A 27,147-nucleotide genomic window follows, 5' to 3' on the forward strand; every position below is an offset into this window, starting at 1 on the left:
AACTAACCTAGAAAGTGTGTGGCACAATAGGGAAGAGAAGACTTCTGATTAATAATTCTAGGAACACTTGATAGAATTGATTCCAGGAACAAAGTATCGCCTCATCGGATATCGGTACTGTCCTATTTTAGGGGGAAGGAGCATGAATTTGTAAAGTACAGAGGGAAAATATGTGAATTGATTTCACAATAGGATTAAATAAGTAATAAAAATATATCGGGATCTTACCTTTTATATGTATAAGTTAGAAATAGGAAACGGAAAGTGTGCTCTTTACCACGTAGTACTCAATAAGACACACATGATGAATGGAAGTACCACACACAAGACAAGTGCTTGGGGCCCCATGCAGCGCTCCTGCCATGACTCAGGATAATAGCACTCGTGCTTTTAGTCGAACCTAGCGTAAGTTAGTTTGTGTTTTAAAGGTGTTTCGTGTTTTACGCACTGTAGCTTTTATGCCAAGCTATATCCTCCCTCACAATGATAAGGTAAGGAAACAAGTTTATGTATCCGCTGAAACACAAGTTTATATATCCGCTGTTTTCGTTATTTCTGAATGCAACAGAGTTTGAAACACTGCAAAGTTGAAAGCTTCTATTTTTTTTCAGTAATACAGTATGAATGCATACGTAGTTAGTAAAGAATAAAGAAAGCAGGAAATTAACGAATGTTTGCCAAACACAATTACAATTGAGGTAGGCAAATGAAAGGAGTACCTGTGAGTAAAGTATGTTAATAACTATAAGCAATTAGAAAAATAACGTTTAAAACAGCTTTATGTTTCTCCGATTACAGTGGAATCATAGCCCAAGGAAATACTGGTGGACACTGAATGCACATTTTCCTTTTCACGTAGTACACAGCATAGAAGTATTGCCACCTAACTAAATTAAAAATGTTTGTATATATTCTTCTGATAACAAATGAAAAAATAAACTTAAGAGGAGAAACAAGGAGATTAAAAATGAAATGGCATGAGCTTGTGATAAAACTAGGAGACATTTTCTCTCTCCAGATTCTTTGAACTAGTTTATAGACGTAGGCACGCACAAGCATGAAGAGACTAAGTTTCTCCTGCCATTGTTAATTACAGTTAATCGTGACTGTCACAATTCTTGATCCTCTCCATATAAGAGAGTTCATGTTAATGGCCGAAAGCTATAATTCGCAATAATTAAACTTGATTATGTCTACTTCTAACGTTTCTGCTAGCAGCGAACCAACATAAAATGATTTAATCAGAATCACCTTTATGGTTAAGTAGATGGATTAGAGTTTAGTGTCCCTTTCAGCATATAATGATTTTTATTTCCAACAAAATTTGGAAGCATTAATTTTTATTTGCTGCACTTCTGTCATAGCAGTGAAGCTTAAAAGTGCATTTTAGTTATCAATTTTCATTTATCTTTCTTTCCTGTTACAATGGCTTATTGTTCTTTCTCAAGCTTAACCGTAAGAACCACCTTCGTAACACGTTCTCATGTAAACTGCTGCTACGTCATGAGAACGTCACAGCCAATGAGACGTGCTACAGCAGACGAACTTTTGCTTGCGTAAGAAATCTATGGGCGGAGCTTAGTGATGTGAGCAGCAAGAGCGGGAGAACTGACATCCATTTGTGCTAGCGATGGCTTGCTCATTAACTGTGCTTGTAATCTGGTGAAACAAAATTGAACAATTATAAGCTGGGTAAGTCTTTACTTTGTCTCCAACTGTGACTTTAATCGGTTCTTATAGGTTCAGTTACTTCCTGGAACTGTTTGTGCGTGAGTCACTTGTTAGAACTGTTCGTGCCTTTGGTGTGACGTCTTAGTTCATATTTTTCCCACTAGGTGTCTGTGTAGTCATATGGTAGTTGGTTAGTAGTCACATGTTCTGTGTGCATGTATGTGTGTGCTTCTGTTTGTGGCATGCGGGAAGCGCGTAATTGAATTGGTTGAATTGAGTTAGAGAAAACCTATCATAGTTGTGGTCTAAACTGAAGATATTTTCGACGTATTCTAAAAGTGGACGTTTATTGGTTTCTTGTTTGTAATAATAGCAAGTGTGCTCGGTTTAATAAAACGACGTGTGTGCGGAAAGGAACATTTTTCAGTAATGTTGAGTATTGTGCATGTGTTCTTGGTATCTTATTTTTTCGTGTGTGGAATCAGCAGTTATGAGTTCATTATTCATGAGATTTCTCCTATGGCGAAATGGTGTGTGTTTTCTTTTTTTTAATTCATATTATTTTTATTCTTGATTTGTTTTGCATTTGAGTATTAGGCAAAGTATTTGGTTTGCTGCTGCTTGTCCTATTGTCTTGTTGAGATGTAATTTTTTTTTCTTTGTCATGCACTGATTTATGATTAGAGACGAGTGTTTTTTTTTTAAATTTTTCCCTTCTTATCTTAGCTTTATAGTAGTGGTGTGATTATTTATTATTATTTTGGATGTTTTTATGGTACTTGAGCGGGGGGGTTGGGGGGCGGTAGCCCCCCCATTTAGATCTCAAAATTCATAGTCACCGCTTCACCTGAATTGATGTTTAGTAACATTGTGGCCCTTGTACTTATAGTATAATTCTTAACTTCGTATAGTAACATTGTGGCCCTTGTACTTATAGTATAATTCTTAACATCGTATAGTAACATTGTGGCCCTTGTACTTATAGTATAATTCTTAACATCGTACATTACTTTCACTGTGTTAGTAATTGTAATCGATTCATGTGATCCGGTTCCGGGAGCAGTTTAGGAATGATTCCTAAACTGCTCCGGGAACCGGATCACATGAATCGGTTGAAGTCACAGTTGGAGTCAAAGTAAAAATTTGCCATAAGCTGTTACTGTAATTTCTATCCTTATTTGTACCTAATTGATCGTAAATATGAAGTTGTAAGAAGAAAAAAAAACATTTTAAGAGGAAATGCAGAAAACCAGATCAATGTGCATTTTCTTCATACATATCCTTAAATTTCATAATTTGTGCGTAGTTCGTCAGTCTAAGTTTCATCAATGTCCATCTTAATATAATCTTTGATATAGTAGTTGTTGTAGTTGTTTTGGTGTGATTGAAAGAAAACTTTGTTTTGTTTGAATAACATCGTAACTCGCAGGGAAACAACATTTATGTATGGATAGTTCTTGCTTGTTATAAGGTTTGATTTTGGCGGAGCTATCTGTTCATGGATGTTGAGTGGATACCAGGTTCGATCCTCGGGATTACTTATTGCGATAATTTCTCTTGCCACTACAAAAACTATTATAAAATCGTGCGGGATAAGTGAAATAGAACCAAGGCTTTTATTTCGAAAGTTTCAATTTCTTCAACTTTTTTTTAAAAAAATTCATATTGTGCAGGCACAAGCACACTTTGTGGTGTCCAAGGTTTCCTAATGTACCTATAGAATACTTAGGCCCATCTCAATTAGAGCATGTTTAGTAGTTTATTGAATTTTTTTCATGTATGGCTTGACATTTTGATTCTTTCATTTTATGAAATATTTTTTGAGCTTTTAATTTTTTTTCTTTTTGCTTAGAGCCTTGTGATTTTTGTGAAGCTGATATCGAGTTGTGTACGTGTTTGTGTTTTCATATTTGTGAACATGGTTAGTGACGACGGAGATATTAGAAACTTACTATTATCAATACAACGCGAGTTGAAACAAGAAGTAGTGCAACCTAATGAAAACACAAGAACGGAATTATCCGAAATGAAGCAGTCATTTTCGACTGAATTAGTGCAGTTATTGGCAGAAGTGAAAAATAGTGTTGCCATAGCGGAGAATACTTTGAGTGAAAAGGTGACCGAGGTGCGTGTAGATGTTAATGAATCAGCGAAAGTGAATGAACAGCTGAGTCAATTTAGTTCGAGTAGATGTCATTTGCAACAATTTAAGCGATTTGCGCAGTGAAGTTCAAGCACAAAATAATGAAAGTAATGGACTGTAAGGAATTGGTGACGCGAGAAATAGCTAGTGTCAAAGCAGAAATTAATAAGGTGCGTGATGAAGTTACAACGAAATTAGAAAGTGAAGTTTCACGCTTGGATTGTTCTATTATGACAGTGCGTGCGGAACTGATTGAGAAAACCAATTGCAAGTGATTTAAGGTGCATGCGTATGAATAGTGATATACAACAAAACATTGATAAATTAACTGAAAGTTTACAAAGTACAAGGTTATCAGCTATTTGTGCCGAACGCATGATTAATAATTTAAGACGTGAAGTGGAACAAATATGGGAAGTGTCGAGTGCAAATGAGAATAAGTTGCAGGAGTTGCAAAGAAATGATTGCTTACAAAGTGAACATACGCAACAGTGTTTAGAATTGTGTGTGCAAAATAGTGAGCGTTCTGATAGTTTAGCAAGGGAAGTTCAATCGCTTAAAGGGAAGGAAGGCAAACGCATTTCAGTTGTTTGGCGGTGAGTGGTAATTATAACAGAAATGGTAAAGACGATGTCCTAGTTAAGGTAAAAAGAGAAAGGACATCTAGTGATGAATTTTCCGGTAGTGCGTCCGACAGTGGTGAAGTGAGTGTAAAGTGGAAGGATAATACAAGGTTAAGTACTTCGCATAAACGTCCCAGTGTTAACAGTTACAGTGATGAATGTAGTTATAAGGGAAAATTGAAGCTATCAGATTTAAATCAACTCACCACCTTTTCCGGTAATTTAATGACTGAAAGTGCAAGCCAATTTCTTGAAGAATTTAACAAGCAAATGGAATTCGCGGATATTCCCCAGAGTGATTATTTAAAGGTATTACCAATGATATTAAAGAGAAGTGCGAAAAAGTGGTTTGCATTAAATGGAAAAGTATTTACGTCATTTCAGCAGTTCGTAACAGCATTTTGCCAAGCATTTGAATCTCCTATCATCAAGGCAACGCGCTTACGTAATGTAAGATCTATTCCGTTTCATCCCAAGAAATATTTAATATCATTGAGGTTGTAAATGAACGTTACCATCAAATACAGTCGTTGGAAGAGTTCGAAGATTCAACCATAACATTATCACATATTGTTAGTTTGTTACTTAAAAGATACCAACTTGCCATGATGGGAGGTATTCCCAATAATATTCATCAATTTATCGCCAGTGTTCAATCGATCGAGGGATTATCAAACTTAACAGGAATTTACGATAATTCTCGTAAACAAAGGCAAAATAGTGGTGCTAATGTAAATGTGAACCACACGAAAGTAGTGCAAGGCGCGAATGACGGTAATTGTGAAATTAAAAAGGTGGAAGCTCAGTTTTGGAACAATAATGATAATAATAGGAAACGATTTTACAAAAGGAAACATAATGGAAATTTTCGCAGGTATAATAATGGTAATCGAAATTTCAGTCAAGGCCCAAATAATAATCAGAGTCAGTACCAAGATGAAAGTAACAGGGGGTATAATAGTACAAATAGATCTGACAATTTCAATAGTGGACAACAGGTTAACCAAAATGATGAGAGTAATTTTCAGAATGCCAATTCCAACCGTGGACAAGGTGTAAATAACGTTTCAACTGTTGACATAAATAGGCGACCAGCGTTTCCGAATATGCAACAGTCGTTTGTACAACGGGGTCCCTCACAACAATGAACTGTGCCTTTAAGCTAGAAGGGTCCTCTCTCTGTACGTCAAGCGGAGAGGAACTTATTTGTTTTTCGAATCGTGTTAGATTCCTGGATTTGGGTAATAGTGAAAATATTCAAAGTGAAGATGACAATGATATTAGAGAACAATGAAGAAATCATTACATGTGAATTAGGTCAAAACACAATGCGTGTTAAAATTTTGTTGAATGAAAAGCCTAAAATTTGTTTATTAGATACGGGATGTGATTTATGCTTAGTTCGTAATGATGTTTTCCAAGATGTTACCCAGTGTATTTCTAATGTACGGTTGCGAAAGGGTGCAAATATTGTGTTGTGCGACTTCTTAGGAAAGCGGAAACGTACTGTTAAAGGAAAAGCAGTATTACCGTTACAGATTGACAATGTAGAAGTGTTGGTAGAATTTTTGTTTTTGAATGAACTTCATGAAGATGTTTTTTTAGGTGCTAACCTTTTAGAAAGGTTGAATAGTATTGTAGATTTTCGCAATAATAAACTACGAGTTGAACATGATGGTGCATATGGAGTGGTCCCTTTCATACAACGAAATAGTGAAGATGGTGTTACTGTGAACGCACAGGAAGTAAAGTGTAACTTCTATTATCATTATGTCCGATATAAAGGATCTTAGCGAATTTTATGAGAAAATAGTAAAGGCTTTCAGAAGTAGTTGTGACTTATGTAAGTATGAAAGTGATGAGTCAACAGTGAATTGTGAAAAATTCCCTCCAGATTTGTATTTTACGGATTAAGAAATCAAAGATGTTGTGGCTCGTGCTACGTTGTTCAACGATAGTGAAAAAGCTCAATTGTACGAGTTATTAATGAAACATCGTAAGGTATTTGCGCGTTTTCCAGGGAAGTGTCGTTATTTTCGGTATCATTTGGAAGTTGATACCAGTGAACCAATCATTGCTAAACCGTATGGCATACCACAGAAATACAAGGAAGGTGTGCGACAAGAAATACGCGTTACTGAAGTGGGGTATCATTAGGCCCAGTTCATCATGTCATCTGCTATCTATTCATGTAGTTCTGAAGAAATCTGGACAGTTGCGAATTGTGGTCGACTGTCGTGCTTTAAATGTTTATGTGAAAAATCCAGCGTTGCGTTCAGAGAAGTTGTCTGATTTGTTCGCTAAATTTAACAGTAAAAGAATGCTTGGTACTCTCGATCTTACCTCATTGTATAACCAGTGTGGAATTATAGAAGATTGAATGCAATATCTGGCGTTTTTATTCGAGGGAACCTTTTATGAGTTTACAAAAATGGTTTACGGGGTGAAAAATGGATCATCCGTACTACAATTATGAATAAATAAGGTGTTTCTGTTAGACTCGCAGGAGCGTTTAGTTCGGTATGTGGATGATGTGGTAATTAGAGCAGAAACAGTTCCTGAATTTTTGTCTACACTCGATCAAGTGATGTCATTGTTGAGTGATGCGAATATGACGCTTAACTGACTAAGTGTATTTTTGGCATTAGTGAAATTCATTACTTAGGTTACTATGTGTCATCCAAGGGTATTCGGCGAGATCCAATATCTGTAGAGGCTATTGCTAACCTACCATGCCAAGGAATTTAAAAATGCTTCGTTCATTTTTAGGTGCGATACAGTGGCATTCTCGCTATATTAAAAACCATGCAATAATTGCTCAGCCTCTTTACGAACTTTTAAAGAAAGAAGAAAAGTGGAAATGGGAACAAATCTATTAGAGTGTATTTGAATCGTTAAAACAGGAAATTATGAAGGAAGTGATGTTACACCATCCTCAATTTGATCAGCCACTTTACGTAAAATGTGATGCTTCAGCCCATGGGCTTGTTTTTATAGTTTATCAGTATGTGAACGGTGAAAAGTGTGTTTTAGAATATGCTAGCCAAATCTTAACCAAGTGTGAGAAGAAATGCTACAGTAGAACTTGAATGTTTATGTTTAGTATGAGGTACGCGGAAGTTTCACGTTTGGTTCAAGGGAGCGAAAGTGAATATCCATAATGATCATAAAGGTTTGACGCACTTGAAACGTATGCGCAACTGGAATGCACGGTTAATGCGCTGGACTTTAGAATTGCAACAGTATAACTATGAAGTAATATATATCAGCGGAAAATCCAACGTATTGAGTGATTGTTTATCAAGAATGTTTTTAACAGAAGAGAAAGTTATAGTGAACGCTAACCCTATACAAGCTATACAGTCTGAAATGTATGATTTAGATCCCGCTGCTGTCGCGAAATTACAATGGGAGTGTGATGTTTATCGACTCATAATTAAACATTTACGTGGTGAAAGTGATGAAGAAAAGTTGTCAGTTCGAAGTAGTTCAAGAAACTGGAAGAATAACTATACGTAAGAGAATGGGTTGTTGATGGTTCGAGATTTTCATTTTCCGGACAAACTAAAGTTATGTGTTCCACCGAGTTTGGTGCACCACATTTTAATTGGTTTTCATGATTATTATGGCCATTTCGGATTTCTGAAGGTGTTCAACATCATATTCATAATGTTTTATTGGAAGAACATGAGAAGTGATATCAAACCGTACATTAACGACTGTGCAGTGTGCATGCCTACAAAAGCAAACAACCAACTTGTGCAGTGTTTAATGCAAAGTGTACTAGCTAAGAACGTGAGATATCTGATCTCAGTGGATCTCAGGACCGTTACCTCGTGGTAAACAGGGTGAAATGTGCATTCTTACGGTGTGCGATGTGTATTCTCGATACTTGGGTGGCTTATTCTTTACGGAAGGCAACTATTGCTACAGTGGCTTGATGCATTATTGGGTTATATTTTATGAATATGGGATTGTGTTTAAATATTCTAGTTGATAATGGAGCACAGTTTATTGGAAAACAGTTTTTACAAGCAATGGAATCATAACGTTAAAATCCATTACACTACACCTTACCACGCTTCCAGTAATGTTATTGAACGTTTTCACAGATATCTAGAACGTATCTTACGTGTGTTGTGTCGTGAATCTCATTCATTGTGGCCAGAGTATGTAGTTCAAGCTTGTTTGTTATTTAACTACACCATTAGTGCTAGTTTAGGAGTTGCTCCAGCAGAATTACATTTGAATGTTAAACCCGAAAAATTTATGTTTTATTTTGGTATTACGCCGAAGAATAAAGAAATAGACGAACAAGAAGGGATCGATTGGAATGGTAAACTGATTATGTCCAATTTAAGGCGAAAGAAGGTCATTGAAAAGCGTAATGCTAAGTTCAATGCAAATCAAGGTCCAAGAAGTGTTAGTTGAAGGTGCTTATTTTTCTTCGCTAATACAATTTAAGTAATTGTTGTGATTGGAAGCAGACGTGTCTTTCCTGCTCTGCACAATTCTCTTCGTTTAGTGTAGGCGAAGTGAAGTTTTGTGCTCTTTGTTACGAGGAACTAGAGCTACAGTGGCAGACTCTGTGTGTGGTTGAAGTTTTGATGGGACTTTTGGTGAAATCCGTTTTCAAATCGCTTCAGTGGTTCAGATGATTGGCTGAAAGTTTGCTATTTTCAATTAATGGTCATTATTTTTCAAACAATTTTACATTTCCAACAATGTAGTTGGGTGTAATTTAAATTTAAAATTTTATAATAACTATGGAAGATGATCGTGATTCTTCTAATGATACCAGTAATCCTTTCACTGCTATTAGTGATATCAATAAAGACTGCAGGTCCATAAATGCAGATCTCTCCCATGTAAGCATCGCATCAGGATCAAAATTTAGCCAAACAAATCAAACCCAAAAGGATACCGCATTAAACATGAGCACTGATTTTTCAAACAGGCCTAACGAGACTACCTGTAAGCTTTGCAACAAATTGTGTGTTAGTTTAAAAGGCATAACAATTCACAATTGCAGGTGCCATTATGATATCAATAAAACCAAATCATGCTCGCTTTCACGGAAGTCGCAATCATCCCCTGACAATGTCGATCACCCAAGAAAACTTTTGATCTCCAAATGCAATAAGCTTCTAGCAAGATTAAAGTCTTCTACTCCAATGTTGCAAAGGGTACCTCGAGGAACTAGAGCTACAGTGGCAGACTCTGTGTGAGGTATTGCAACAGATAGTACGTACAAACGACTCAGAAGCTTGGATGGATCTCTTTTTTTCCTTACGTTACACTGTGCGGTCCATCAAAAGCTGACAAAGTGAATAATTTAACATCATGGGTTACACAAAGAGGGCGATGTTGGTCTGATTCTCGTTGCGAAGCCCTTCCTAACCACAGTAAAAAATCCTTCAAAGCTCGATGAGCAGTAAATTCCACTTTTAACATTAAGAATGTGGAGAACAAATTAGTAGGTGGTGATGTCCGCAACGCAGTACGGCTTTTCATCTCAGAAGATACTATAGCTTCTCCGAATAGATCTGTATTAGAAGCATTAAAAGAGAAACACCCGACTCACAGCCACCCGTTTGAACCTCCCGATCTCATTGAGCCCAGTATTATAGTGCCTAGAGTATCAGCTGACGAGTTTACGAAGGCACTTAAATCATTCTGGGTCATCAGGAGGTTTGGACAGTCTGCATCTTCAATATTAGACCTCCTACTCTCCCAAGACTGCAAAACTAAAGACCACCTGACTAATGCCATCTGCGATTTTCTCCATCTGATTATTTCCGGTGATGTGCTTACGGAAATTGGACCTATTTTCTTTGGAGCATCACTAATAGCTTTGAGGAAGAAAAGTAGCAGCATTCGTCCCATCGCAATAGGCAGTGTGTGGAGGAGATTATCAGCCAAAATCATTTGCCGTAGAATTAAAAAACCTCTAACACATTTTCTATCCCCACACCAACTGGGAGTCTGCGTCCTACATGGAGCAGAAGCAGCAGTCCACACTGCTCGTATGTACTACTCTTTTCCACACCAGCAGGAGAAAATGTTTCTGAAAATAGACTTTAGAAACACATTTAACGAATTGAATCGTGACTCTAAGCTCCTACAGGTAAAAAACAGTTTTCCATCAATTTATCGATACGTCCATCAGTGCTACTCGCAACCGAGCAACTTATACGTAGGAGATGAAATAATCCTCTCTCAGCCTGGCGTATAAGGCGACCCTCTTGGCCCTGGTTTGTTCGCACTAATTTTACAATCCATCGTTAGCAGTATCAATAGGGAACTGAACATATGGTATTTGGATGACGGGACTATAGCTGGAGACAAGGACACAGTACTAGAGACATTAGAAATGATTCGTAGACGGCCTAAGGAGATCGGACTGCAAATTAATTTCTCCAAATGTGAGGTCATCTTTCTCGGAGTCTCCAATAAGCAGTCTAATAACCTCTTCAAGCTGTTTGACGAAGCCGCGCCTGGGATTCAAAGAATTTCGACAGATGACGCCAGCTTATTAGGAGCAGCCTTATCTAATGAGGCAAGACAAACAATATTAAAAGACAAAATTTCTAAATTAGAATTATTCTTTACACGTCCTTCCTTGATTTCAGCTCACTCTGCCTTTTACCTACTACGTGTCTCATTGTCCATGCCAAGGCTGCTATACTTTCCTTCTTGGCGGGATGTTGATCTTCTGGAATGCTACGACAACACCTTGGAAACCGGTCTAGAATCTATCCTGAATTGTTCACTCAACAATAACTCTTGGTTGCAGGCATCCCTCCCTATTAACCACGGAGGTCTGGGCATTCGCGGCGCCATGGACCTGGCTATTTAATCCTTTCTGTCTTCATTCTATGGCGCTAAGCCATTGATCGAGACCATTCTTCAACAAGATCTTAGCCTAGTATCAGATTCGGATGTCAACGATAGCATTGCTAAGTGGTCATCTATAGTGGGATCAGACCCCCTGTTCTTGATAAGAGAGGACTACAATCCTCTTATAAATCATCACTTTTCAGCTCTACTTCATTCATCCGATAACCCAGAAGATAAGGCCAAACTCCTAGCTACATCATCTCCAAAAGCAGGCGCTTGGCTCCATGCTATCCCGTCACCTTCTTTAGGATCACATCTTCCCATTGACAGTTTTCAAATTGCCAGTGCACTGCGTTTGGGAGCAGATGTTTGTGAGCAACACAGATGTCCTGCCTGTAGAAGTGTCGTAAACAAGAAGGGCCTTCATGGACTCTCCTGTGCCAATAGTGCGGGCAGACATTCAAGCCACTCCAGCGTCAACGACATTATTATGAGGGCACTAATTTCAGCAGGCGTTCCTTCTATATGCGAACCGTTGGGATGCAGTCGTGCAGACGGCAAGAGGCCAGATGGTATGACCTTAATACCGTGGAAGAAAGGAAAAGCACTTCTATGAGATTTTACTTGTTCCGACACCTTCGCCCCTTCAATCTACATTCTTTCTCAGCACAAGCTGGCAACGTGAAACAGAAAAACGCAAGAAGTACAGCAATTTACTCGACAAATATAATTTTGTCGCTATAGCTATCGAATCAGGTGGTTCATGGAGTCCCGAATGACTTAACTTCATAAAAGAAGTCGGTCACCACACTTATTTATCGCCAGAAGACGCTAGAGCAACCTCTTTTCTACTACAACGCATCAGTATGGCAGTACAAAGAGGAAACGCTACCCTCCGGTAAGGAACTGAAGGAGATCTTTTTTCTGTAATCTCGGTGAAAGTTTGAAAGTGCTGTTGCAAAGCTTATAACAATAAGGTATATTTAATAATTATATTTTTGTTAAAGTGTGTGTGTACAGATATTAACTAGTGTACTGCATGTATGATGCAAAATGTGTGTGACCAGAGGACCTCAGTAAGTTATTATGCATGATATGACGGTAATTTGGGGGATGCAGTCTGAAGTATTATATTAATGAAACTAGCTTTCCAAACAAGATACTCTGAAATGGATATATTAATAATATCGGGGTGTGCTATATGCTTATTATGTATATGTGGCTATAGACATGTAATGTTACACCTGTTTGGAATATTACATAATATACGTGTTGTTTAAGTAGTCTGTTGGATAAACCAATAGCGAAGCTGTGTAATGTGTTTCGTGGGCTTTGTGTTTGCTGGAGAAAGATACGTGATAATGATTTCGAAGTGATTGATCCATCGAATGGCGAATACTTTGGATTCCAAAATGTGTCATGAATGAAGCTCTGGAGATCTACCCCAGCAACTCGCAAGAAGTGGCTCGAATTGCTAAAAAAAAGTATGTGGATGAACAACGTTTCAGTGACATTATCGAACGAGCTGAAAGGGAGGCTAATAGTAGCTCTGAAACTATGGAAGATGAAGAAGCAGAAAATCAGCTGTGTGACGTTAACTATAGTGAAGTGAAGGTTAAATCTAGTTTTGTAGACGATAGCATAATATGGTATTTGCATATCGGATATATTAGTGAAGAGAAGTTGTTTACACTTTTAGAGAAATTTTACTATTAGAATGTATGGTTTCTGGAGGAAAGAAGGAAAAGGGCTGGCCTTTGGTCCAGCGAGTGACAGAGGTGGTCCTTTTGGATTTGGTATGTGTAGGACTGCTGACTGCTAGTCATTTCCAGAACCATAATTATTTAAGGCATTCTTTTCCTTGGAAAAGGAAACCATTACAGCATTATATACCAAAGTCTCGACCACATCTTCCTGCCACGGTATGCTGTGTGCAATCGTTTTTTTTTTTTTTTCATCGATACTACATCGTCTTAGGGGTTTCGTATTTATTTATTTTTTCTCTTTTCACTACTAATGTCTTATGTGGTCGCTGATCTCTTCAGGGAGGTTTTTCAAGTTGATATATATATATTTGGGGAGGGTTAGTTTATCTTTCAAACCACACTTCTATGTGGATACGGCTTGGCGGACCGTAGGATATTTGGATGCTTCGATATGTCATCCCATCATTCGGTTTCATATCCATATTTTCCCATTCTTCTGTCAATTTTATTGATAGTGTATATCCATTATTTGCATATCATCGTTATACTGTTCTTATGTATACTCATATCTTCGTAATATATTCAAAATCAGCAATCTAATATCTTATATATTCCAATATTCTTTATATATTTTCATTCAGAACTACGCATATTTGTTGCCATGAAAGGGGAGCTGATGATGATGATGTGTTACATTGTTTTTTTTTTTTTTTTTTTTTTTTTGTATTTAAGTAAAATGCAAAACCATTTCATGCTTTATTAACCATCCTTAAGCTTATCCTTTTATACAAATCCTTGAGTTATTTTATCCTATGATCACATATACATCTATATATATTTATTTTACACGAAGAACTCGAAGAAAGTTATAAGGAAGAACTTTAATTTTTCTCATCATTACAAAACTTCGCATACAATTATATTTATTATACAGAAGAATTTCCACAAGGACAATATTATTATGTATATCTTTGAAGCTAACAGTTCAATATTAAGTTATCAATACTATACGTATGAAGTAGGCCACGCATATTTTTGTTAAGCCATCCTATTCTGGAAGCCACATATCCAGAATATAAGATAATGGAGATACGTCATTTTTGCCTCCATTTTTGATATTTATACTTCATCGAGAACTTCAAGAACATCCACCGTGGGAATCCTAGCCTCATTCGTTTGGGAAGAGAATGGGAGCAGAAGATACAGGAACTTATTGATGGATGAAGTTCAAGGACTCATATTTAGAAAATTAGTGAACTGACTTCGGAAGTGATGCATCATTGAACGAATTTCTGAATATATACGTGATATTCTTATATACATATAAATTATATCTATCTTTCTATCTATATCTATCTATCTATCTATCTGTCTGTCTGTCTGTCTATATACGTTGTTTTACATTTTAAGCGTGTGTATCAATATTTCAATAAATCTTTAGCAGTGACTACTTTGTTAACCCTTGAAGTTAATTGAGTGAAATTCTAATAGTGTATGTTTTTTCTTTTCTCATGCATTTTATAGTGATTCAGGGTTCTGAATGAAAACGAATGAAGACTGAACTTTGTCATTCAACCTGTTGGGAGCTATTTATAATGATTTTTATTTCCAACAAAATTTGGAAGCATTAATTTTTATTTGCTGCACTTCTGTCATAGCAGTGAAGCTTAAAAGTGCATTTTAGTTATCAATTTTCATTTATCTTTCTTTCCTGTTACAATGCCTTATTGTTCTTTCTCAAGCTTAACAGTAAGAACCACCTTTGTAACACTCTCTCATGTACACTGCTGCTACGTCATGAGAACGTCACAGTCAATGAGACGTGCTACAGCAGACGAACTTTTGCTTGCGTACGAAATCTATGGGCGGAGCTTAGTGATGTGAGCAGCAAGAGCGGGAGAACTGACATCCATTTGTGCTAGCGATGGCTTGCTCATTAACTGTGCTTGTAATCTGGTGAAACAAAATTGAACAATTATAAGCTGTTACTGTAATTTCTATCCTTATTTGTACCTAATTGATCGTAAATATGAAATTGTAAGAAAAAAAAAAAAAAAAACATTTTAAGAGGAAATGCAGAAAACCAGATCAATGTGCATTTTCTTCATACATATCCTTAAATTTCATAATTTGTGCGTAGTTCGTCAGTCTAAGTTTCATCAATGTCCATCTTAATATAATCTTTGATATAGTAGTTGTTGTAGTTGTTTTGGTGTGATTGAAAGGAAACTTTGTTTTGTTTGAATAACATCGTAACTCGCAGGGAAACAACATTTATGTATGGATAGTTCTTGCTTGTTATAAGGTTGAATTTTGGCGGAGCTATCTGTTCATGGGTGTTGAGTGGATACCAGGTTCGATCCTCGGGATTACTTACCGCGATAATTTCTCTTGCCACTACAAAAGCTATTATAAGCAGTAAGGCTTTATTAAGAATTGGACTTACAGCGTTAATGTGATATTCTAACCACCTGAGCTCCTGCTGAGAATCGAATCCGCGTCTTCGGCGCCAAACACGCGCACGCTAACCATATAACCACGAGGGAGATCACCAGCAAATCTATAAACATATGCACTTATACTCGCCGTTCCCACTCAAACACTAAGCTCCTTGTACTTTCCCATCAGAGGCGAGAATGTTTTGAACAAGCAATTATTCAATTTTTTAAGAAGTTGAAAACTACTGATTTTACTTATTTATTGAATAAAGGATTTATTCGTTTATTTTATTTGTTGTATGTAACAAAATACCCATAAAATATGTTTTGAATCCTCATGACCTATCCTTTTATTTCGTATTGCACAGAAAATGTGACGCCATACATCAAGTAACAATCGTGAGACTATGAAGAGTCTATCGACAATTCATTCATCAAATTCTTAAGAAACCGTTTAGTTCTACATAGGAACAAAATAACAGACACTGTAACTTACATATGGTACCTTCTTTTTAATTTCGTCGCAGCCGAACGAAATGGACACAAATATTACAAAGCTTCCTATCTAGCATTATACAATTCTTACATCTTTAATATTCCTTCCGATGTTTGACAATCCTGACACTGGACATTCAGTTTTCGCACCCCCTAAAATGTTCATTTAATCTGATAGCATTTTTAAAAGGCAATGCACGAATTATTAGATTTATATGAAGAATTAACCTTATACATTACGCTATTTCATAATGAATCAATGAAATAGTTTTCATCCTTTTTAATTTCTGGCAATTTGTTTCTCTTCTTTCTTTCTCTCTCTCTTAATTTCTCATTTCTAATGAAAGGCAATGCAATGATCTGAAGTATAAAGAACTTAAGGGGATCTGATACCTCTTCGCTTAGGTTTCTAACTCTCCATTTGATAACATGTAAAATTTAATATGGTAATTTCTAACAAAGTATTGCAGGTAATGACTTGAAATTTTTAATACAAATACACAAGACACATATAAATCCAACCACGGTCTCCAATTTACGTTACACGCGTTAGATTAATTGCAACATATTCTTCAGTACGTTTGGCAACAGAATAAAAAATATGCTGCAGAGGGGAGAGGGCTGACCATCTGTTTGCTTGTTAGCTGCTTTTAAAAGGACGCTCTTACCAGAAAAATCACGTGATTCTCACTTCTCAGTGGTTAGAATGGTCTGGACTGTAAGAGCCCAAAACCACTTCTTTCTTCCTTTCACGGTTTGTTTGTTTCTTCCACCCCCTGCAGTCACAAAAAGACAACTTGTTTCGGAAAGCATTTTGAATTAGTAGCAAAAAGCAAAACTGAATGACACCACGGACGGATTAAAGGGAGGGGCGGTCACTCCTTCCGAGAACATTTGAATACTTTGAATAATTGGAATAAGAAACTAGAAATTGCGTAATCTAATAGGGAAAGTTTGCTGAAGTATACAGATCAAGACGCATTTCAAGTGTTACAGTATTGTACTCTCCTCCCCTCCCCTCCCCTCCCAATTCCCTTCTGAAGAAGTTATCTTTTGTTTCTCTGTTTCATATTAGCCTTTACACTTACACTTTCACTATCCAGTATTGATTTTGACCATACCATCTGCACAGCAAGGCGAGTAAGGTTTACGAGTCTTTCCTGCCCCCTTTTTAAAAATTGCTAATTATTTAAAAAAAAAAAAAAATATCGAAAACAATGCATCTCAACGATAAAGACTTATATGCAATCTTAAAATAAACTCGCCGCCTGTCGCGTATGCTAGCGATCTAATATATACGAATAGATGAAAAGTTAGTTTGAAGCCTTATGTATTGTTTTTCTATAAATAAGTCCGAATTCATATTTGTTTCTATTGTTGCATCGACAAAAGTGAATGCCAAATCGTTTTAGGCTCGTTGGTCTTTGCGAGGTCTCTAAAGATGCAAGGCCGTGGGCAGTCGCCCAGCACTTGAAACACCTCTACACTAGAGGTCTGCACGTGCTCGGGCCTACAAAGCATGCATCACTTCGGGCCCGGGAGGGGTTCGGGCAGTAGCGTCATTTCAGATTTGGCTTGGGGGGGCAAGACCCCTTGATATATATATAATTTTTCGCGTTTTTCACTGACTTACTACTATTCTATTGATAAAATATATATAAATCTCAAACTCAGAGAGGCAAATGCCCCTCCCTGCCCCCTAAATGACGCCCCTGGGTTTGGGCTGTGAATTTTTAAATATACAAATATATTTCTCGGACTTTTTCTGGCCTAACTTAGTAAATATTGTGTAAAACGATATAAATTGCACCTTTCTTTCTGGAGGACTTTTAAAACAACTACAAAATCAAACCTCGAATTGCCGTAAATAAAAATACAATTTTGAATTAATAATTAAGTTTCTGTAATTCGGACTTATTTTGGGCTCATTTGATTATTACAGAGCTCAGTCCGGACTCGGGCCTAAATACTAAGACATATTTCGGACTGGGGTCGGGCCTCACATTGTAAATTAACGGGCCGGGCCCGGGCTGAAAATTCCGGCCCGTGCAGACCTCTGCTCTGCACCCGCACACATTCCTTTCTAGTCCAGAAAATCTCTTCCCCTCCGCATCGTCAATAATAGTAAATTTGTTCCTCGTATATTTGCTTATTATTGTAAGAGAAGTTCAAACCAGAACTCTAAAATTTGTTCATTCTCTGGGGTAATGTGAGTAATGCAAATTAAGAAAGATATGCGTAATATACACATGTCAGAAAAACTTGATATCAATTTGAATAAACCTTGTACGTAATGTTTATTTTAGAAATAATAAACTTATGCAAATATATGGAGACATCTGAAATTTAATGTTAAATAGTGGCGAGTGAGCCAGAAGGGCGTGCACTATTCAGTTAGTCAAAGAACTCGTAGCTTGAAAACTACTATTTAAACCAATATTGACTTACACAAATTTGTAAAAAGTAAGATAACCATAGTTGGAAATAGTGTGTGTATGTTTTTTTTAGGAGGAAACCCAGAAGTACATTCTTGATAAAATAATAATAATCAGTGGCGTATTTAGGAGGCTTAAGCCCGGACTTTCTTCTGCCTTTTCCTCTATCCACACGGCCCGGACTTCGGACTTCGAAATCTTACTTACTATAGTAAAGTATATGAAATATCTTGCAGAATTTTCACATTTTCAGGCAAAGCCCACCAAAATTTAGCAAAGCCCCTCCCGAAACAAAATCGTAAATACGCCACTGATAATAATAATAATAATAATAATAATAATAATAATAATAGTCTAATAATTTGATAAGGTCTCTTCTTCGTTACTGCATCTATCCTTGGTCGGGCCGCGGTGGCTCAGTGGTAGAGCGTTCACCTCTAATGCATGGCGTTCTTATTTCGATCTCAGCTCGCACCAAGTGAACTTTGTGGAGGACAAACACCATGTGTGGGGGTTTTCTCGGGGTTCTCCCATTTCCTTCCACTTTCTGCATTCCACCATTTCCTTCATTTCTCAACATCACTAGCTCCTTTAACCTATCAGGCATAACTGTGGGACGTAAAACTTATAGATTTTTCTATCCTTTGTCTTCCACTTCCTGGTTTTTCTTCTGCCTTTTCCTCTATCCACACGGCGTCCGATCTGAGTGTCGAATAAGATAGGTAAGCATGCTCTTTCTTCTCTTTCCTATTATCTTCATGATCTGTCGTTCTTTACTAGCTCCCTTTAGTACGTCTTCATTCCTTCCCTTATTATTATTATTATTATTATTATTATTATTATTATTATTATTATTATTATTATTATTAATAATAATAATAATCTTTCTACGGGTACATTTCGCTTTTGTGGCAAGATTCGCCCATTCTAAGGTTTTAAACTTTCGTTCTTGATTATAAAAATTCATTATACATTATAAAAGTCTATACAAAGAAATGTATAGGTCTACATCTTATAAATAGTATACACACATTCTACCATTATAAAAAAAAGTATACATCTTACAAAAATAAATTATCAACGAAATACCTCTCTACTGTCAAACAATATTTGTACTGTGTATATATTTATATTAATTATATAGACTGTCATGTCTTTTAATCACTTGGCTACCCAGCTTGCCTCACGACGATGGGCAGACGCCAATAATTTGAGTATTCTAGCAGGGAATCGAACCTAGAACCAGGCGATCAGGAGTCGAACGCTCTAACCATTAGACTATGAAACCCCATTGAATGACTATAAGGTTAAAATTCAAATGATTCTATAACAATTATCAACGAAATATTTCACTACATTTCTAACACTAACGACATTTATACTGTTGATACATTTATATTAATTACTTTATGAAAACGAAACTACATATCTAAAATTAAAACGATCCTACAAAAAGCATTTTTTCCCAACAAAATACCTTACTATTTTCAAACAACATTTATACTCTGTGTACACATTTATATTAATTACATTATAGAAAAGAATAGAATGATTATATGCTTGAAGTTTACTTATCCAAAAACCAATTATGAATAAAATATCTTAATATTGTACACTGATTACATGTACTGTACACTTTGTATATTACCAATACACTAATGTCTGAAAATTGAATAAAAATATTGTATGTATGAAATTATTACATTGACCCCACAAAACCAATTTTTGCCAAGTCTAATACCATCTTTCAAAGACATTACTTTTAGTTTTATTACAAAGTAGAGCATTTATAGCATCTTATACGAGAACAATATAGAACTTTTTATTATGATAAAGTACATTTAACACAAATACGTTATTTAGATACAATATTTTTGTTCGTTCCAAATTATTAATACAAACTACTGCTGCTAGTGTCTTTTTACATTTACTGTCTTCGAGTTTATTTTTGTTTGTCGAATCTAACATTGAGGTTCACGACGGAGAGGAAGTGACTGTTCCAACCGAGAATCAACAATTTCAGGGAGTATGACTGCGATTTCTATAGACAGCCGACAAAAGGGCAAAGCTGCCAAAAACAAGTTTTTGAAAAAAAGGAAAAAAAAAAGAAAGAAAATTAGAAAGAAAGGATCAGAGGCGACATTGGTTTTTAGCCTGAAGCGCTCATAAATCACTACCACGTGTCGCGAAGACTAGTAGAGCTAGAGGTTCCGAGGGCTCTCAATTTCTTCAAAAAGATCTATCCATATACTATACAGCACAGTTGCCAAACTTACTAAAGAATATATTACAATTAATCTAACGCATGTAACGTAAATTGGAGACCGTGGTTGGATTTATATGAGTCTTGTGTATTTGTATTAAAAATTTCAAGTCATTACCTGCAATACTTTGTTAGAAATTACCATATTAAATTTTACATGTTATCAAATGGAGAGTTAAAAACCTAAGCGAAAAGGTATCAGATCCCCTTAATATCTTAAATAAGAACAGTGAGTACAATGTTTTTTTTTTTTTTTTTCTGTTTACTTCTTCTCTCTAATTTTGTGATATAATGAACATTCCAGTTCATCTTCGTGAAATGACACAACTGTTCGACAACAATTCTTTAAGGAAAAGTGAAAAATCATTGTAAGTTAGCAACATTGAGGAGGTTGAATGGCAGTTGACTCCTCTATGAATTGCTGACAATAACAAAATTTACTGTGACGTAACGCAGTCAATTTCAACAACAACTTACTTGCAAGTTCATCATGAATTTCCATGTTAGAGGCTGCAGACAGACAAAATTATTGTTACAGTGATATAGTTACAATGATTCTTCTTTCATCAAAATACACAGGGTTTTAAAACAAACAACTTCAAATAGCAGTTCAATTAAATGATTCTTACAAAGATATTGAAATTATATGCATAACAGAACATTAGCATAGAGATGGCGAGATCCAATATATTGCAATTCCAAAAGTCACTTGTGTAGCAAGATACTGTAGAAAAAAATCTCTCGGATTACACGTATATGCCATGATGAAATATTCAACACCCAGGTAGCATACATGTATATGCCATGTTTGTAAATTATACCAAAGCGTTTTTTTTTTTTTTGGTCAATTATGGGGCGCACACATGTATGTCACTTAGATTTGGGAGGTATCTTAATGGTATATACGTATATGAAACGGGGAGAAAGGGCCTGAAATTCCTAATTTCATTGAATGTCGGAATTTAAATCGAAAAATCTAATAATTTCTTTTGTTATTTTGTCTTTGCAGGAAATAAGGTTTGAGTGCAGCTGAGATATTGGCTGTCTTGGAAAATGCTGATGATGATCTTCCTATAGCTGAAGCTGATGTCTTTTTAACTCCGCCTAATGATACAGGATTTGATACTGATGTTGATTTCGACGACGAAGACTGCTGTGATCCAAACAGACTGTCTCACCGGCAGCTTCAAGCTGAAGCTTAATTAGTGGTAAGAGGTGAAGTGGATAATAGTTTTGGAGATCTAATTCCGAGTGCAGATCAGAATGAAGGTGAAATGTTGGTAACAGATGGGTGTTCTTCACGTGCGGAAAAAGACAACAATGAAAGTGGAAAAGCTAATGTACTAAGTGGTAAAAAGATTTGTGCAAGAAAAGAAAGGAGATTTAACTAATGTAGGTGTTTCAGAAGTGCAGCCAGATAAAGTGACTCAAGGTTCTTCTTTCAATCTGTGAGAAGATTCGCATTCTATTGATTTCTTACAAGTGTTTTTGAGTAGAGATGTGATCGAAGAGCTTGTTAAATATACAGTATATAAAGCGCTACTTTTGAACTCAGCGCGAAAGAGGTGTACTGCTTTTTAGGAATATTATTCCGTATCGGTTATGTGCCACTGAAGTGTAGAAGACTACTCGGAAATAAGTGAGGACGTTCGAAATGTATTAGTATAAAAATCAAAGACAAAATCGATTTGAAGAAATCTTTCGTTATATTCACGCCTGCGATAATGAAGAGATTGATGCTAGTAATTCAATGGCGAAAATTCGTCCGCTTCTTAATTTACTGAATGATTTGTTTCTGAAAAACGCATAGAAGAGAAAAATATTTCTATTGACGAATCAATCATATCGTAGTTTGGAAAACAAGGATGCAAGCAATTTATCCATGGCAAGCCATTTAAGTTTGGGTTCAACGCGTGGATTGCAGCTCAACGAACCGGATATTATCTACTAGCAGATTTGATCAAGGCCGACGTGGAGGCAAAGAAAAACAACTAACATATCCATGTCACTGGGAGAATTTGTGGTTTTGAAATTTGTGGATATCCTCAAATGTGAATTTCCCAGAGTAAGATTCATTTTTTTTTTTTTTTTTTTTTTTTTTTTTTAAATTACCCGATGTAAATTATTGGATGGTCTCACACATCGTGACATGAATGGAACTGTTAGGGTCAATGTACAGAACACTATCTAATTCTCACAGAAGAAGAAATGAAGAAGCGTAAATGAGGTGAATTTGAATCCATGGTTGACAAATCTGCCAGGCTTATTGTGGTTACCTGGAAAGATAATGTGTAATAAGTATTATGTCAAATCACACTGGCGTGGAACCTTTACACAAAGTGAGTAGATACTCTTCGCAAGATAAACAAAGAATCACAGTGTAACAACCCCATTCTTTTCACGAGTATAACCGCAACATGGGGGTGCAGATTTGATGGACCAGAACATATCAAACCTTCGTACACCAATTAGAGGAAAGAATGATACGTGCCTATTCTGTTCTGGCTATTCGATTGTTAGATTGAATAACGCGTGAACACTAAGTCGAACTCACGGGCAAAATGTGGATGTCTGGATTTCGAGGGGGGGCATGCACTAAGGCTCTTCTGCAGAAATATGGAACAGCAACAAAATCTGCAGGTCCATCAAGAGGTCTTGATCAAGGTGGAAACTCAACTCGACTTCACCACATGGGACATCTGATCATCAAAGGTTTAAAGCTCGTCGTTGCAAAATGTTTAGCAACGAAACAGTGATAGCATGCAAAAGATGTGAAGTTTCATTGCATGATGGGTGCTTCTACTATGATCACGAATAATAAAACAAACTAGAAGAGTAATGGGTTAAAATGAAAGCATTTATATTATTGTGTTTTATAGCATTTATATTACTATGTTAAAGAATATTGTTCTTTTGGCTTAGCAGATAATATAAATTTCACTTTGTAACATCCATATTTTAGTATCGAAAATAAAAATGCTTATGAATAATGCCAAGCTTATATATAATAACCTCACATTCACAGGTACTAATTTATTTGGAAATTTAAATTATTTTATGCAGCTAGTGCCCAGCGGAAAGTGACGTAACTAAGGTGGGATAACGGGGCTTGTGCCCCGGGCGACGGATTGGGAAGGCGCAAAATTGGGCAAATATTTGGGGGATCGTTTTGGTTTGGTTGGTCAGGGGGGCGCTAAGGCGAGTTCTTACCCCAGGCGACAACTAGTATATTTGCGTCGCTGCCAGCGGGTCGTTGATGACCCATGCGACTTCCCGCCTCTCAAATTTTGAAAATCTGAAAAATAATAAATTTCGTGTTTATCAGTGTCAAATGAAAAGATTTATAGTTTTTTTTTTTTTTTTAATCGTGACAAAAAGGTTCTGGCATAAATGGGCTTCTTTAATACATGTTTAATGGGCCTGTATGGTTTAAATCCCTATACCCTTGATCAGTGTTCGAAGTGGAGAAAAATCAGAAGTGGTATGTTTTATTACAATTTTAACTTGACATGCCGGCTATCTAAATGTTGAAATACAGTGAGGGTATGTTGCCTAAAATATTGTATTTCTATTTGCATAGTGACTCAAAACCATAGCAAACCTTCTCCGTAGTTACGGAGAAAGCGAGCTTGGAGATACTTTTCCCCCGCTCCCAACTTTTTGAGAAAAGTAAAAAAATATATATCTCCCCTTATGTTGTATTATAGAGAATTGCAATTCTTTATAATACACGAAAACGTTCAAAAACCGAGTTTTTATATGAACAATTTTTAAACAATTTCTCGTGGGACAACTCCCGGATCCTCATTCGACTCAGGGGTATTCCAGACATCCGGGAGGTCAGGCTTCTCCACAGCAGACAACCCCTAAATCCGCCCATGCTCAAGTTTTCAGATTTGAATGTACCCGAAGTTTCTTTCGTACCTATACACATAGAACAACCAAGAGTGCCAATTTCTCTGTAAATTTGGGCGGCTCATTCAGATGCAGAAGGTATATATATGAGGATTTTAAGACAAATTGCATTCAAATTATGCCAAATATTGTATATTCATAAATACAATAGGAGGCCCACATGAGCTTTGGAAGGGGGGGGGGGGGAAGGCTCCAGGATCGGCGCCCTTGAGAACAACCAAATCCACCACTTCCCGTATGTTCTTTAAATTTGGCCACCGATTGTGTTTTAGTAAGATAATCAAGAAATGCAGCGAAATTCATGTCATGAGGATTAACTTCCTGATAAATCAATTTATTGCATAAAAAGCATAAAAAGCATGCAATCATAAAAAGCATGTAACAGAGTTGCTTTTTATTTTTACGAAAAACTTCTCCATATTGAAAATGTTTAACTTCCATTAACGAGCATCAGATTCAATTAAAAGCAATCGCCGCAAAGATCTTAATTTTAGGGATTCATTGCCCAAAGCTAACCGCACACGTACTTAAAATGTTATCTAATTATTAGAAAGATGCAAATATACTTTTTAATGAAAGCAACAGATTTTTTTCTTTTTGATTTCATAAACTTAATTTTTTCTCTCGGATTCAGTTACATATTTCTTTATCATTGTAGGCACAAAACAAGTCCCGACAAACTCACAACAATACTTTCCGATTTCAGTTTAAACGAGTCGCTACTTTGGTAGGAGCAAGGGCCGAACTTCTTTGTAGACGCCTCATTTTAAAAACAAAAAGTAAGAAAAATAACCAAAATGTCGGTTTTGGCAACTTCAAAAAAATATTTTTCAATAAGAAATTAAATTTTTGACCTGCAAAGCTATTCGTCAATTACTGTGTACAAAAATGGGTTTATTAAAGATATATTAGAATTCACTCTCCAGTGATGGTGTGTCTTCATCACTGAAAAACCAGAGGCGGTATGGCATACCACCGCATACCGTCTCACTTCGACCACTGCCCTTGATGATTTCGAACATTTCTTAACTGAAAATAATGAACGCATCCAACAGTAAAATTTCTTCACCACGCTGTTCACAAAACCAATTCTAAATATCGTATAACTCCATTCGAAAATGCTCTCAAAATCAGCACTACTTTTTTTCTCTTTGACATTAGCTGGCATTGTGAGATTAGGGCACGGTCGATTATTGTTAATTATTTGCTTTTTATTAATATAAAAAAGTAATGAAAAAGAATTTGAACTACACTTTTTTTTACCCATCTTAAAAAATCTGAAGCGCAACCAAAACTGCAATTATGAAAAACAGAAGGAAGCTGCGGAACAACTCAAGACGCTGAAACTTAGAACAATGGCTTGGATCGCGTAAGGTGGAAAGCATGAAGAGCATGCGCAATATGAGTCCTGTAACCTAGTGGGAATGCAGCCAAAGTACTACCAACAATGCTAGGCTCATTATAAGACTAGCTGCCGCACCGGAGAGCTTGATTACTTGTCTCATTCGAAGAAAAAAAATCCGGCTTGTGATAATTCGTCCCTTTTTAAAATTATTTTCCTTTGGGCGTTGACACACGACTTGCACACCCAGAGAGGACGAAGCTGATATGAATATATCAATAGGCCCTTCCATATCAACAATATAGCCTCGTAGGGAAATGGATTCGATGTGTTCAAGGTTCCCTCATGTAACAATGTGCACGTTCACCGTGTCATTTTTGCATGGTTTTTCGTTCCGTTCGAACAGCCTGCTGAACTGGAAACTTTGAATTTTATTTAACATCAGTGTGAAGCCCAAGAAAAACCATATTCACGAAGAAATTAAATGTCGACTAAAAGCAGGGAATTCCAGTTTAAAATCTCCTGTCGTCGCGAATTGTCAAGGGATTTGAAGCTTAAAATGCGAAACATGGTCGCTTACTCTGAGGGAACAAAATAAATTGAAAGTATCTGAGAACACGATCCTGAGACGAATATGCGGACCCAAGAGGAACGGGAATGGGAAATGGCTGAAACTTCATAACGAGGAACTACATAGTTTATACGGTTTACTAAACATTGTTAGGGTCATCAAATCTAGGAGGCCCAGGTGGGTAGGTCACGTAAGCAGGATGGAAGAAAGTAGGAACGCTTTCAAAGTCTAACTGGAAGACCAATCGGAAAACGACCATTAGGAAGATTTAGGCGCAGGTGGGAGGACAATATTAAGATGGATCTTGCAGAAATAGGAATTCAAAGTAGAAACTGGATATACTTGGCTAAGGACATAAGTCGAAGGAGATCTTTTGTGAACGCGGCATTGACCCTCCGGGTTTCATAGGCCGTGGAGTTAGTTTTTATCAGTGTAGAGCCCAAATGACTGCTACTGAAAAAATCAACCATTTAAAAACGAAACCCACATATTTCCAAAAACTTTTCTCTCCTTCCATTTTTCGTATCTTGATTCATAACAAAGTTGCCCTATGACCCCGCACATTCAATACACACGGTATACAGATAAGACAGATGCAGGTATTTAATTTTACTCCTTTTAGTAGTGTATAGGTGATTTTCGCACAAAACAGAAATCTGACAAATAATTAAATTGTTCTTAACTAAATATTTCTTGGTGTGTTGT

General features: G+C 36.5%; 1 protein-coding gene across 1 annotated transcript in view; it reads right to left on the reverse strand.

The window, feature by feature from the left end:
- The window catches only part of LOC145693348 (uncharacterized), a 240,992-nt gene that overhangs the window by 35,235 nt on the left and 178,610 nt on the right, over positions 1–27,147 (reverse strand). The gene's annotated exons all lie outside the window — the stretch shown is intronic.

The sequence above is a fragment of the Thermobia domestica genome, chromosome 8 (assembly GCF_964235325.1).
Source record: "Thermobia domestica chromosome 8, izTheDome1.hap1.1, whole genome shotgun sequence".
In the NCBI taxonomy this organism is placed as follows: domain Eukaryota; kingdom Metazoa; phylum Arthropoda; class Insecta; order Zygentoma; family Lepismatidae; genus Thermobia; species Thermobia domestica.